We start from the raw sequence: 13,868 nt of genomic DNA on the forward strand, positions 1-13,868 counted from the left end.
TGATTAGTGAAAATTATTATGATTATTTTATTTGTTTTTGGTTTAGTTCAGTTTTTTTTTTGATTTTTTTTGGATTTGCAATTTTTGTTTTGGTTTTGGTTTGCATTGAATGAGTTGCATTGACATAAATTATATTTCGGAATAATTTGATTGAAGGCATTGATTGTATTGCAAGGCAAGCAGTAATAAAAGAGAACAAATACAAATACAATTCAATGTTAGTGGCAAAATCTTATGAATTGAAACTGGTTAAGTGGTTGTAATATTTATTATTGTTATTATTGCTTTTTTTGTTGGTGGTGATGGTAGTGGTGGTGGTATCGATATTTTTGGTGGATTTGAATTGGATCAGTGTCTGTGCTAACTACGAAAGCATAAAGACCGCGGCAATTTATCGACTATTATTACGTTTAACCATGCAGGAAATGAGTTCTAAAATTCATTTGAATGTATAAGATACCCTACGCATGCCATGGACAACAAAATTAAAAAATAATATTCGTGCGCATCGGCAGATAATACAGATCAAAATATATGTACATATATACTTTTGTTGCATTATCTCAGTTCTGTAATTTATTTGTTTTAGTTCCACTTCGTGGCACTGTTTCATTTAATTTCTTACTAAACTTAGGTACTTTTAATTTCTTTGTATTGTTGAATAAAGAACAGAACAGAACAGATATACAGACATTTTTTCCTGCAGACGAACAACAAATCGAGGCAAATATGTTTAGATTAGAAATACATACATACTAACGGTAACTAGAATATTTTAGGATTAAAAAGTATTTTAAGAAATTGAGTATAACGTGCAGAAATAAAATAACGAGGACAACAAGGTGGATTTAATATAAAATACTGAGGTTATGTAAAGAGTAAAGGTTTAGGGCTTAGGATTAAGGATTTAGGAATAGAATACACTACACTGTAGGACTAAAGCAAACTATTTCCAAAGTAACAAGGCTCCGACCACGGATAGACTCAGGTACAGAGAACAAAGCAAAAAAAAAGAAAAAAAAGTGTATCGGCGATTTCAAAGTTTACGTCAGAACTTTATTTTAAGGCGAGCCAAAGTGTTCGCCCTCTTGCAAACTCTTATGGTAAAGTGACATAGAAAACTATGTGAGCCTAACATATTAAACATGTGATGGAATAACATTTACATTTTTGTGGAACATCTAACTCAATATATGGGTCTCTTTTGCCTCGTTTATGAGAAAGTGCAAAAAATACTAGAATAGCAATACATTTCTGACATCGTATTGCTTTACAAATGTTTTTTTTTTTGTCAATAATTTTGTTTTTCATCATCCATTAAAAACCACCCATTGAATTTGGTCAAAATTTTGCTTATCGGACCAAGTTAGGTATATAATAATTCGATAAGATTTATATCCTGTCTTAACTCGTTTTGGCATAGTTGTATAGCAAATGGGCTGAAAAGTCCCGGGCCTAACATATAGATGGCACTATCTTTTCCATGCATTCACCTCTTTTTCAGTTAGTACAAACCTTAAAAAGTCAGCTGTTAAAAATCCATGGTATTCTATTCATTATTTCGTGAGTTATTGTGCTAAAAGTGACGCTACTTTTGTTATTTTCGAAGCAATTGATCAAAAATGATTTCGTTTTTTTATTGCACACAGCTTCTTGTTGGGGAAAAATACCGTTCGAGCGAAGCAATGGCTTGAAAAGTGTTATGGGGACTCCGCTCCATCAGAAACAACAATAAAACGATGCTTTGCTGACTTCAAATGCCGTCGTCGAGACACCGATGATGCACAACGCAGTAGACGTCCAAATAAGGCGGTAACACGAGAAAAAATCAAAAAAATCCACAAAATCGTTTTGTATAATCGAAAAGTGAAGTTGCGTGTAACTAACACCGTAAAGTTATCAAAAGAACGTGTTGACTTTATATTGAATGAGCATTTGACTATGAGAAAGTTCTGTTCAAAGTGGGTACCGCGTTTGTCACTGTTTTGTTTCATCACGACAACGCACCGTGTCACAAGTCAATCAAAACAACGGCAAAACTACATGACTTAAAACTTCGAATTGCTCACACATCCACCATATTGCCAGACTTGGCTCCCAGCGACTACTGGCTGTTCGCAGACCTAGAAAAATGCTCGCCGGTGAGAAATTTCGCTCTAATGAAGAGGTTATCGCTGGAACTGAGGCCTATTTTGAGGCAAAAGATAAATCGTTCTACAAAAGTGGTATTGAAATGTTAGAGCGGCGGTGTAATGTTTGCGTTGTTCTTGATGGAAATTACGTTGATGAATAAAGCTAATTTTGAACACGTCAAACATTTGAACACTTGATTTTTTTTTTTTAAACGTGTTTTCTTTGTTAAGCCCGGGACTTTTCAGCCCATGTGTTATATGTCAGTCACTAATTTTTTTGCACGAAAGTTAACAGATAAGTCGAATTTTCGACAAATTTGCTCACGATTCAATTCCGAGCAACCAACTTCATAAACGAGTAAATGAAAAGAAAGTGACTCCAAACTCAAGTCTCACAACTGCGCATCCTTAACAAATGGCTGTGCAAAAAATTTGGTTGCAGTCTTAAGATTGCCCTCCAGTGGCTGCTTGAGAGAACAGAGCTTTTGAAGTTATTGACTAGGCTGACAATAATAATAGGCCTCTTCGATTCCCAAGCGTTAGGAAGTGGCGAATAGATGAAGCAACTGCTATAAATTGGCATATCTTGGCAGCACTGGAAAATAGCAAGTTTGTATAATAGTGAATTATACCAGCTTTATGAGATATAACTCAAGGATGCTAGATTACCAGGTTCGATATTCAACTATGGAGAAACAGAAAATTGTGAAGGGAACTTCGTGACAATGTCACTCGGGGATTCGGCAGCCGAATTCTACACGATCATTGCACATGTATTCACACACTCGTCCATTCAGTCGGTGTTCGGATAGCAACGAAGCGACATGAGCGAAGACTGTGTTGTTTTTTGTTCGCATATCACTAACACAATCTTATCGGCTGGTCGAAATTTGCCCACTTATTTCACACACTCGTCCAATCACTCGTTGTTCAGACGGCAACGAACAGTCATTGGTTGGCTTTTTCGTACATCACCAACACAATCTCAGTTTGTTTGTAAACACATCCCAAGTGTTATCAGCTGATTTTGTAAAATTCGCTCAGAGCCGAACAACGATCTGTTAAAGAGCTCACCTTTGAAATGTTTTCGTCATGGGTATAACCATACTCGCTAGTGGCGAATCACACAATCGCTTTGTTGTTGCTTTCACATGCGAATTTATCGTAAAGTGAGCAAAGCCCAGAGATAGGGACAAAGAAGTGGCGAATAGAAGGCTTCTAACAATAAACTTTTATGGGAGTATGCGGTAGTATATGGTTCGGCTTTTGACGATTCCAAGAAACGGTTGGAATTATAATAAAAAAAATTTATCAGTTGATAGTTGCCTTCAGACAATCAACGATTCAGTTCTATGTTAATGGATCTCTCTTGATTTTGTTTGCATGGTTTTACATCCAAGAATAAGTAAATCTTCTAGTAGTTTATCATAAAGTATTATATGTAGATGTGGTTGAAAATGTTGCTGTTGACGTCAGTAAACAAATTGTTTAGTTGTACCAAAGTATTAGACATGGTTTTCCGCAAAAAGCAAGACATTGAAGAGCGATCTGAGTTGTCACTTTTTAAATCGCTATTAGTTGATGATTTTTAGTATTCCACCCACTATAACCTAAATAATCTTCGGTAATTTAGAAAAACACAAATTATGAGACATAAATAAGTAGAAACATATGCTGGGTATGTACAGTTGTGGGAGATAAAATAGAACCACACACTGGTTCTGCCTTTATTATAATTTTTCCCCTCATTGTGTGTATTATAAATTTACTGTAAACAACTGTACTTTGTTAGTCACATGCAATACGATTTTCATTCATTATTTTCTGAAATAAATTACATTTCAGTATTTTAATTATCAATGTCCGCAGGTCGAGCGCTGTGTAAAAATCAAAGTTTTTCCACAACACAAAAATTAGTTTGAGAATTAAATTTATCTTTTTAGTGTAATTGTAAAGTATATCGAAAAATTCAATGCTATTTGTATTTAAAAATTGGGTAAGTCAAGCATCATAATCGAAAATCTCCTAAACACGTTTGCTAGAGCCAGAGCCACCTCCCAGGCGAATCAGGAGGCATCTCTTCGACTACATCGACGAGATCTAGAACGAAACACAACTGCAATTACTGGACCGCACAGTACGTAGACAGGCACTAAACGGTACACTCACACCACCTTCCTAAATTACCGACCTTCAAATTCCGTTATCGGAACCCAACCACCTCCCATTGCAGGCGACCACCAACCATTGCTTCAGCTGCCTTATGAGACCCGCGTAACTTTGGTTCAATTACGGTTTGCCTATTGTAGTAGAATTAACTCCTGCATATGCAGAATCGACGCCGACATACTCAATATGTGTCCGACATGTGAAGGTCCACCACACGATACTAACCACCTTTTCACATGCCTTCTTAAACGCACTCACCTAACACCGCTCTCCCTGTCGAAATAACACACTTTTCCTGGGCCTACTGTTAGATGAGTTAGACGATGATGATCGGTAACTACACCGCACTGGCAGGGCCTAGTGAACTAATACAATAAGAATCCAGACGGTCAGAGCAACAGAAAAGTTGCTGGAAAAAGTAGTTGGATGCTCAGAGAAACTGGTCGAAAATGCTGACGAATGTAGATGTATGCACTCTTTTTAAGCGAATGTTGCTATCTATTTCTAATTCAGTAAAGGGTAATTTATTAGAAAACAGAAATAAATATAATCACATGGATTTCAAAGCAAAGCTATTTAAAAAACTTTCTAGCAAAAAATAATTTTTAATATAAAAGTAGAAGCTATTGACCCAGTTGAGTTAAATACCAAGATTTACATACATACGTATTAAATGAAAGATGTAAAAAATAATTATTAAATAAATAAATAATTTGAGTGGTGTTACCACATAATTTTTAATACTGAAATAGAAGACTGAATTGAGTTTTAGAATATGGGCGACAAACGAAACGGGTTTAAGAATGGTTTAACTCAAAAATATTTTTTTATGGCGTAGCCAACTAATTTTGTTCGAAAATATATGAATTAATAAAAGAGACAAATTTCATTGGTCTCAAGTACCCCGTTCTAGTACTTTCCTAACATATCTCGAGTAGTACCACCCTTATGACAGCAAATTAAAGAGTATACAAAATTATTAAATTTTGCTACGGAAGTATTTCGGTTATTCCTGTAGAAGTATTTAAAAAAAAATTTTTATCTCGAATGTTGGGGTCTTGTTTTAGCCACATCTTTGTTTTAGTCATATCTTCGGCACTTACAGTCGGATCTTAAAGTATATATATATCGACGTTTTTATCTCGAGGCGACAATTCTTTATAATCTAAATTTCATTAGCCGCAAGTACCCCAATTTGGTACTTTGCTAACAGATCTCGGTTTCTATCGTGACACCCTAATACCAGTCAATTAAAACACATCAAAAATCGTTAAACTTTTGCATACATCCTCCGATTATTCCAGTAAAAGTATTTTAAAAAAATTTATTGTCTCATTTTTGCATTTTTAGTCAATTTAGTCGCCAGTAACGAGAAATTTTTGTCTCAGGAAAACATTTTTTCGTTTCCAAAGTTCACTGGCCGCAAGCAGTCCGTTTACCTACGACATCGTACGAGTGTGTAGAGCGAGCTTTGTTTTTTGAAGATGTTCCGGTCTACTGTGCAAGTACGTATGTGTGGAGAAAAAATGTAATTGTTGAAATTAATTGTGTGAAAATCTTCTGAAATGATGTCATATCGACCAATGAATGGAAATTTATTGCTCATTTAATTAAATTTAATTTAAAATGTTTTGCATCACATATAAATTCTCAAACTTGCTGCTTCATACGTACATACATATTTACCTATGTACATACATAAATGCTTATCAATGGTGTATAAAGGAAATATTAAAATGAGCAAACGATATGGCGTTGCAGCTAAAAATGGCAAATCGTTGTCCAGAGTGAATGAGAGTGAACATTTTCATTATCACTACACGATTTGTGTTGACGCAGTTGCTATTGAGTGTTGATGACACACAACAGGTGGTTTTGCTGACTGGTTAGGCGGCTAACTAACTAACGGCACGATTTTGTCTTTACAGTTACTCATCTAAATACATCGAAATTATAGGAATATGCAGTTTATTTTCTGCCGAGTTAAAACAAATTATAGCTCATTATTTAACGCTAGTCAAGGTCATATGACCAAAAGTTATACGAATCAAGTTCGTCTTAGCTGAGTAGTGGGCGAATGTTGTTCCACTAAAAAAATTTCAAAAAAGAAAAACAAAAACAATTCCCGTATGTTAAAACGCACGAGTTGAATGGCCAAAACAATTAACTAACTCACTCATCATTAGTCACAACTTTTCGCCTTTTTCTTTGTCTTTGTTTACAAAAGTACATCATATTTATGAGGAGTGTAGAAGAATGCCCATAATAGTAATTTGCGCAAACAATGTCGGCACACAAACTCCACAGTTTGGCCTACTTATTTTTTATGTGCTGGATTTTTATGCTTTCCACTTTATTTGCGTGCGGCATACAAGCCAAACTGCATTCCATTTTCTACCGAAAGCACACTAATGTAGCACAAGGTAGTGTCTTTCGCCCAACCTCCCAGCAGAGAATTGAAAAACTTGCTTACAAAGTTGCCATCAGGAAGGTGGAAGGTGTGCTTTCAATAAGACAGGTTGATAGTTGTTGTTGCCAAGCATGTGTAAGCCTACACACAATAATACTTTCCTACAACTATTTGAAAATTTAGTGCAATACATAAATAATGTATGTATGTACAGTGGCGCTCACAATAAAAGCTGTGGTACGTATGGCAATGTTTTGACAATAAATTTAATTCTTTTTTTTCTCATTTTTTTATATTATTTTTTCATTTTTATAAAAAATATAGTTCATACTACAACAAACTTTGTAAAAATGTTAGAGAATACCACATATTTTCATTCAAACTATACATTTTTTATTAGAATTTTTGGAATTAAATCTTAAAAAATCTTTGTATGCAGTTGTGAAGCTAGTATCAACGGTAATACTTTAAAATTGAATAAATGTATACCATAAAAAGTTCTACAACTACATATCTCAAATTTTACTAAAAATTAAAAAAAAAAATTCGGAAATTTACATGAAAATCTGTTAAAAAAAAAATGAATTTAAAACTCAATACCAAGACAACATTTCTCTATAGTTTTTCTTGTTAGCAAACTAAAAGATTACTAAAATTGTTCTTGGAACGTGTGCGTCTTGGTGTTGTTCCACAAATGGAGAGACCTCCGAACGGCAAATATTTTTTATGAGGACCTTTTACATGGCAGATATGCACTTGGAGGTTTGACATTGCCTGCCAAGGAGCGAACGCTATTAGATCATTAGACCGTTTTCTATCACTTGATGTTTCGGATTTCGAGCCCGAGTACTACTAAATGATAGTCGCATGTCAGATCACTCGGGTACGGTGGCCGCGGCTCATTAAAGCAGTAAAATTTTAAGGACTTGTGGACACAAATAGAAAATGCCTGGAACGCAATACTCTAGGAGCAATGAACAGCGCTTATGAAAAGTTTGTCACAGCGATTCAATGCAGTCATTGAAAATAAGGCATTTCCAGTTTATTATTAAGTGGTTTCATCTGTATTTTACCCTTATTTCATTTAAACAAAAGTTAGTCTTAAATGTGCGAAATTCGTGTCCAGCTGCAACTAGTACTTCTTGCTCTAATAAATAAATTTATGAGGAAGGGAGGACTATACCTATTAAACACCGATTAGTGGCACTTGCTAGAAATATATTAGTAATCATTTAGTTAATCAACAAAAAAAAAAAAAAAAAAAAACAATAAAAAAAAATAAAAATAAAACAAAAACAAAAAAAAATAAATAAATAAAAAAACAGTAAAATAAATTAAAAAAAAAAAAAATAAAAACAAAACAAAAAAAAGTAAAATAAATTAAAACAAAAAAATTGATTTAGAGAAAACCAAAAACAATAAAAAATGACAAAAAAAACACTAAAAAAATATGTGTACTAAATAAAAAAAAATAACTCAAATAGATAATAAAGAAATAAAAATAAAATAAATTAATAAAAAAATAATAAAAAAATAAAAAATAAATATATAAAAATACAAAAAAAAAATAAAAAATAGATATATGAAAAATACAAAAAAAAGCAAAAAACAAAAAAATAAAAAATACAAAAAAAAATAAAAATAAAAAATAGATATATAAAAAATGCAAAAAAAAGCAACAAGAAAAAAAAAATAAAAAAACAAAAAATACAAAACAAATACAGTAGGTTCTGTTTTTATGCGGTAGATACGTTCCGCAAGAAACAGCATAAAAAAAAACAGCATAAAAAAAGCTACTACTTCTATAGTAAAACTATAGATATTTCAAATGCTAAAACCGCATAAATCTGAAATAATGTAATAAAATCGCATAAAAAAGGGCACCGCATGAATCTGTGATGAGTTTTTGCTTAGCTGGTTTAGAATCTTGTTTATATGTACAATTCCCGATAGGTCGACATGCATTTTGTAATTTAAAAAAAAACCGCACTATTTCAAAACCGCATAAAAAAAAACCACATAAAAACAGAACCTACTGTATTAGCTAAAACTTTGCAAAATGTCACACTGCTACTATTGTGAGCGCCTCTGCATATACGAGTATACATACATACATATATATGTAATACATGTATATTCATTTCAATATTCAAAAACCTGATTTCAGTGGGAGTCTTATGCCAACCTACAGCATCTTCTTCTACGTACAGTACATACCTACTCATGTTTGTAGGTAGCAGATTTTAACAGACCACTCGCTCAGCTGCTGCCTGTGCTGTTGGTCATCAACCGGCTTCAGCATAACAAACTAGTCATTGTGGCATGGAATGCAAGCAGATGTGTACGTACGTGCGTACATATGCATGGAAAAATGCACGCCAATGCCATTCTCACATAATCAGGTACAACAGTTGGTTGATACTTTCATAAATATAGGTACAGTAGACTAATGTACCAGTGCACGCTAATATTCCTGCACTAGGATATTATGTATTTGAGCACACAACTGTTGTTGTGGCAACATATGTCAAGATAGGTAATTTAAAAGTAAAGAGGATAGGTACTTAAAATTTAAAATAATTGTGGAAATTGTTACGCCTCACATCCAACTTTCAAAAAATGGTAATGTGCAAATAGGTCAAACAAATGATCCGTAACTAATTAAGAACATCTCCAAAAACTTAATACATGAAAAGTCGTCATGGAAACAAATAGGAATTTTAAACAATTTCTACGCTGCAGTTTAAGTTAGGTTAGGTTTACCTGGTTGACTTGCAGTCACGCATACACCGGTTCGGTCAATAGCGATACCAGACTGATTCATTCATAGGTTATGCGTTTTGTAATAGACCACCGCATGGCGCCTGTTTCTATTACGAATTTAACGAGACATTTCTAACCTGCTGCAGTTGACCTACTGGCCATCCAAACCACCAAGCTTTCCTGACTATATTTTCCTACTTGAATAAAAAAATTTTCTTATTTAGAACATTTCGAGAATTACAATTGTAGTTGGGCCGTCGCATTCTAAACTTGTTTAATTAACTGGGTCTTTGGCTGAGTGAATTAAGTCTTTCATTTTCGTTCTTTTAGGTATTGTTGTATATGCTATTGCTATGAGCAAATACTTTGTTGTTGTTGTAGCAGAAAGCACATTCCCCTTTCATAAAGTCGTGGGAACGAACAAAGACTTGGCTAGCAGCGTTGCTAGGACACTACAGCTCAAATTATTTCTGGCTAAACTGCTATTTAATTTATTAAAAGAAAAAAAAATATGAATTTGTATATTTTGTTCGGATTTTGTAGGCACTTTTGGGGACTTTTAGTGACCTTTCGAGACTTTCTAAAGACTTTTCAAACTTTTTTGGTACCTTGCGGAATGTTTAAGGTCAATGTTACATATGTGAATATGTACATACATACGTATCTATGTAAATATAAATATGTATCTTAACTTGCCCTCAAAAATTACAAATTGCCTTATGTCACTCAAATCACTTTTTATTATAAAATTTATACACGGCTTTTTCTTTATTTTGTACACCTCTTTGTTGTTCAAAAATGGCAATGAACAATGTTGTTTACAAAAACAAAGAATTTGTGAATAAAACGAATAACCTGGTCGTTCTTCAAAAAAAAAAACAAAAAACAAAGTAACACAAAAGAAATAAATCTCTGAAATGAACTAGAAAGCCCAACTCTAATTGAAAATGCATTCAGCACAAAGGGGTTTTACTTTGTAAGCCGCCACTGTATTGAAATCCGTTCATCTGACTGGCTATGCAACGTATTTTTAAAAATTCTACAAAAAAACGGGTAGAGAATTTTCAATGATTTTTGATTTATTATTAGCTATTCCGTTTGATTGTAGAAAATTAATTCATTCAAATGGCTGGCCGTGCATCAACACATTCCCGCAACCCAATTTTTGTATAGCTCACAAAAAAATGTTTACAGGATCTAATAATACGTTCACATATGCATTAATCACCTATAAATCCACCAAATGAATCTACCCGTTCACATATGGCATATTACCTGCAGAATTAACAATCAGCTTTCAATACTGCTTTTAGGAGTTTTTCTTCATAGAAATTATTTTGGTGGAAAATTTCTGTGTTTTTGGTTTCTTTAATTATTACTAATAATATGAAGAAAATACAAGGAGAGGGTATAGCTAATTTAATTGCGCAATTGGCTTGTAATAATAAACAGTTGGAGGAAATCCGTATGCGACGTTTACTGAGGTTAAAAAAAATTATGGCAGCAATGCGAAATTCATAATTACATTTTATAAAAAGCAATAAGAGGACAAATCGTTAATGGACACACGCTTTTTTCTCTAATATGAATGCATATTTAATAATATTTAACAAACATTTAACTAAAATTATGTCTACAAGTCTGTTTTCTTTGCCGGCGTCCATTTCATTTAGTTTTTATTTTGATGTTTCTCCTCACATTCGTAATAATAATTATACCTTCTGCTCAAATATGAACGAGACGTTATCAATAAAACGGTCCGCGGATGACATATGGCAAAAATAATTTTTTTGTTTTTTGGTAGGACTGTTATAAGCTTACATGGCAAATTTCAGCGTGATATGTCACATAGTTTGTTTTCTGTGCTACTGTTAACAAGTCAAGCTCGATTGTGTCCTTCGAATTCTCTTTTATGACTTCAATTGTCTCAAAATGTTTTCCACGGAGCGGCAACTTGAGCTTGGGAAACAGGAAAAAGTCACATGGAGCCATATGAGGCGAATACGGTGCTTGCGGAATGATATTAACATTATTTTTGTTCAAATAATCGCGAACAAGAAGTGACGTGTGAGCTGGTGCATTATGACTTGTTGACTTGTTGTCCCACAATTCCTTCCTTTTAAGACGAATGTTCTCGTGCAAACGCTTTAAAACGTCTAAATAATATTCAGCGTTAACCGAATTTCAAGCACAATTTGCTTTACTTTTCCGATGTTTTCGTCGTTTACTGATGTTGCTGGACGACGTTCATGAGGCAAGTTTTCAACCGATGTACGGCCCTCTTTGAACGATTTGTACCACTGGAAAACACGTGCACGCGATAGAGCAGAGTCCCCATAGGTTGTCTGCAACATTTTTAAGTCGTCTGAAGCCGAAATTTTGTTGGAAAAACAAAATTTCAAACAAATTCTTTGTTCAACTTGAATTTCCATCGTTAAATTCGAAGAACACACTCGAGCATGACTTGTTTACAGTAGCACAGAAAACAAACTATGTGACATATCACGCTGAAATTTGCCATGTAAGCTTATAACAGTCCTACCAAAAAACAAAAAATGTATTTTTGCCATATGTCATCCGCGGACCGTTTTATTGATAACGTCTCGTTCATATTTGAGCAGAAGGTATAACACAGAAACACAGAATTGTGTGTGAAAAAGTATCATTATTATCTAGGATTATTTTATAATCTCAGATTTTGGGAGAGAAACTTTGTATGGGAAATCGCGCTTTTTATTACGGATTTTGAGTTAAGCGCGAAAAAGTAGATCACCTACTTATATATGATCGTATTATAAGTTGCGCAGTTCCTTAACACCAAACTGACTTTGCAAAGGCGGCTAATAACACGGTTTCGAAAAAAGGCATGGCCGAGAGTATGTACGAAGCCCAGAAAATGCTTCTTTTGATCCCAGATATGTTTCTCGAACGATCAAACATGGAGACGGCAATATCAATGTGTGGGGATACTTCTTTTACTAGGGCACAGATCCGCTATATTGGATCGAAGGGAACATGGATGCCAAATTGTACGTAGAAATAATGGAAAGAGTGGAAAACTATTCCTCTCGAGAAATGCAAGCGTTTGGTGGATTCTGTGCCGAGGAGATGCGCAGCTGTAATGGTGGTTCGACAAAGTATTAAACATTTAATTCTAACATTGTAATGAATTAATTTTCTATAGTTATAAATACTAAATACTTCTATTAATTATCACAGCTGAAGCTTTTGATTTCAGACATTTTTATAAATTTAAAGAAAACATTAATTTTATTAACAAATTTAATCATAGTCTTTGCAAGCTGGAATATGGACAAATTAAACAAAATAAAGAATAAAACTAAAAAATACCTAAACTGTTTTTTTTTCTTCGGTTGAAATCCAGCTTACATGACACTGCTATTATTTCGAACACAGTTGTCATTCCAATAAAACTTTGGTCAGATATTATTAATTATGTGTTCCTATCACAGAAAAAGACCATAGTCGCTTTGTCCTGTTATTGCTTATTATAAAATGTAATATCGAGTTTAGACGCCCTATACTTAAATAGGAGTTGAAGAAAGAAAGAAAATACAATATCCAATATCTCATGCGTATTGCTGCCATAATTTTTTACAACCTCTCTAGACGTCGCTTACGGATTTCCTCCAACTGTCTATTAAAAGCAGCTAATTTCGCAACTAAATAACTAACTAAAATTAACTCTTACTTGCCTTTTCTTCTTATCGTTAACAATAATTAAACAAATCAAAAACGCTAAAATATACCACCAAACCAATTTCTATGAAGAAAAACCTTTCAAAACAGTCTTAACAGCAAATTGACAATTTTACAGTTCATCTGCCCCTTATGAACGGATGGGTAGATTAATTTTTGTGGACTTATTGCTAATCACTCCATATGTGAACGTATTTTGCAACCAATAAAACTGATAAAAATGGATCCACATATGTAAATAGTTTCGGAGTAGTTTTTACGAACATCGATGATATCGTTTTTACAGTGTATTCAGATCTCAGGTCAAAGATTCTTCAACTCATCTACTTCTAACAAAATAAGCTACTTTCAATTAACTCAATACATTACAGATTGCAAAATAAAACCAAACTTACTTTACACAGACTACAAAAACTAACAAACACGAGCTTTGCTAAAACTACTATAAATTTGTATGTATGTATGTATATTTGTAATTTACATATGAACACATTAGCGTACATACATTTATTATCAACTACGAAAGAAGCATACATATCGACACTGATTATAAATAACAAAACGTATGAGTTTTCTGTTGTCTCTCTGCTTTTGGCAAATTTAAAAATCAAAACAAAGTGACGTGGATAAATACCAAAACAAAGAGGATAGAATGTATATTAAAAAAGCTCAAA

The 13,868-nt window shown here is 33.5% G+C and overlaps 1 protein-coding gene across 6 annotated transcripts in view; it reads right to left on the reverse strand.

Annotated features, from left to right (window-relative positions):
• Positions 1-13,868, reverse strand: part of LOC128855946 (shootin-1-like) — a 77,631-nt gene that overhangs the window by 61,655 nt on the left and 2,108 nt on the right. The window lies entirely within an intron of this gene.

This window comes from Anastrepha ludens, chromosome 2 (genome assembly GCF_028408465.1).
Source record: "Anastrepha ludens isolate Willacy chromosome 2, idAnaLude1.1, whole genome shotgun sequence".
NCBI classification, from domain to species: Eukaryota; Metazoa; Arthropoda; class Insecta; order Diptera; family Tephritidae; genus Anastrepha; species Anastrepha ludens.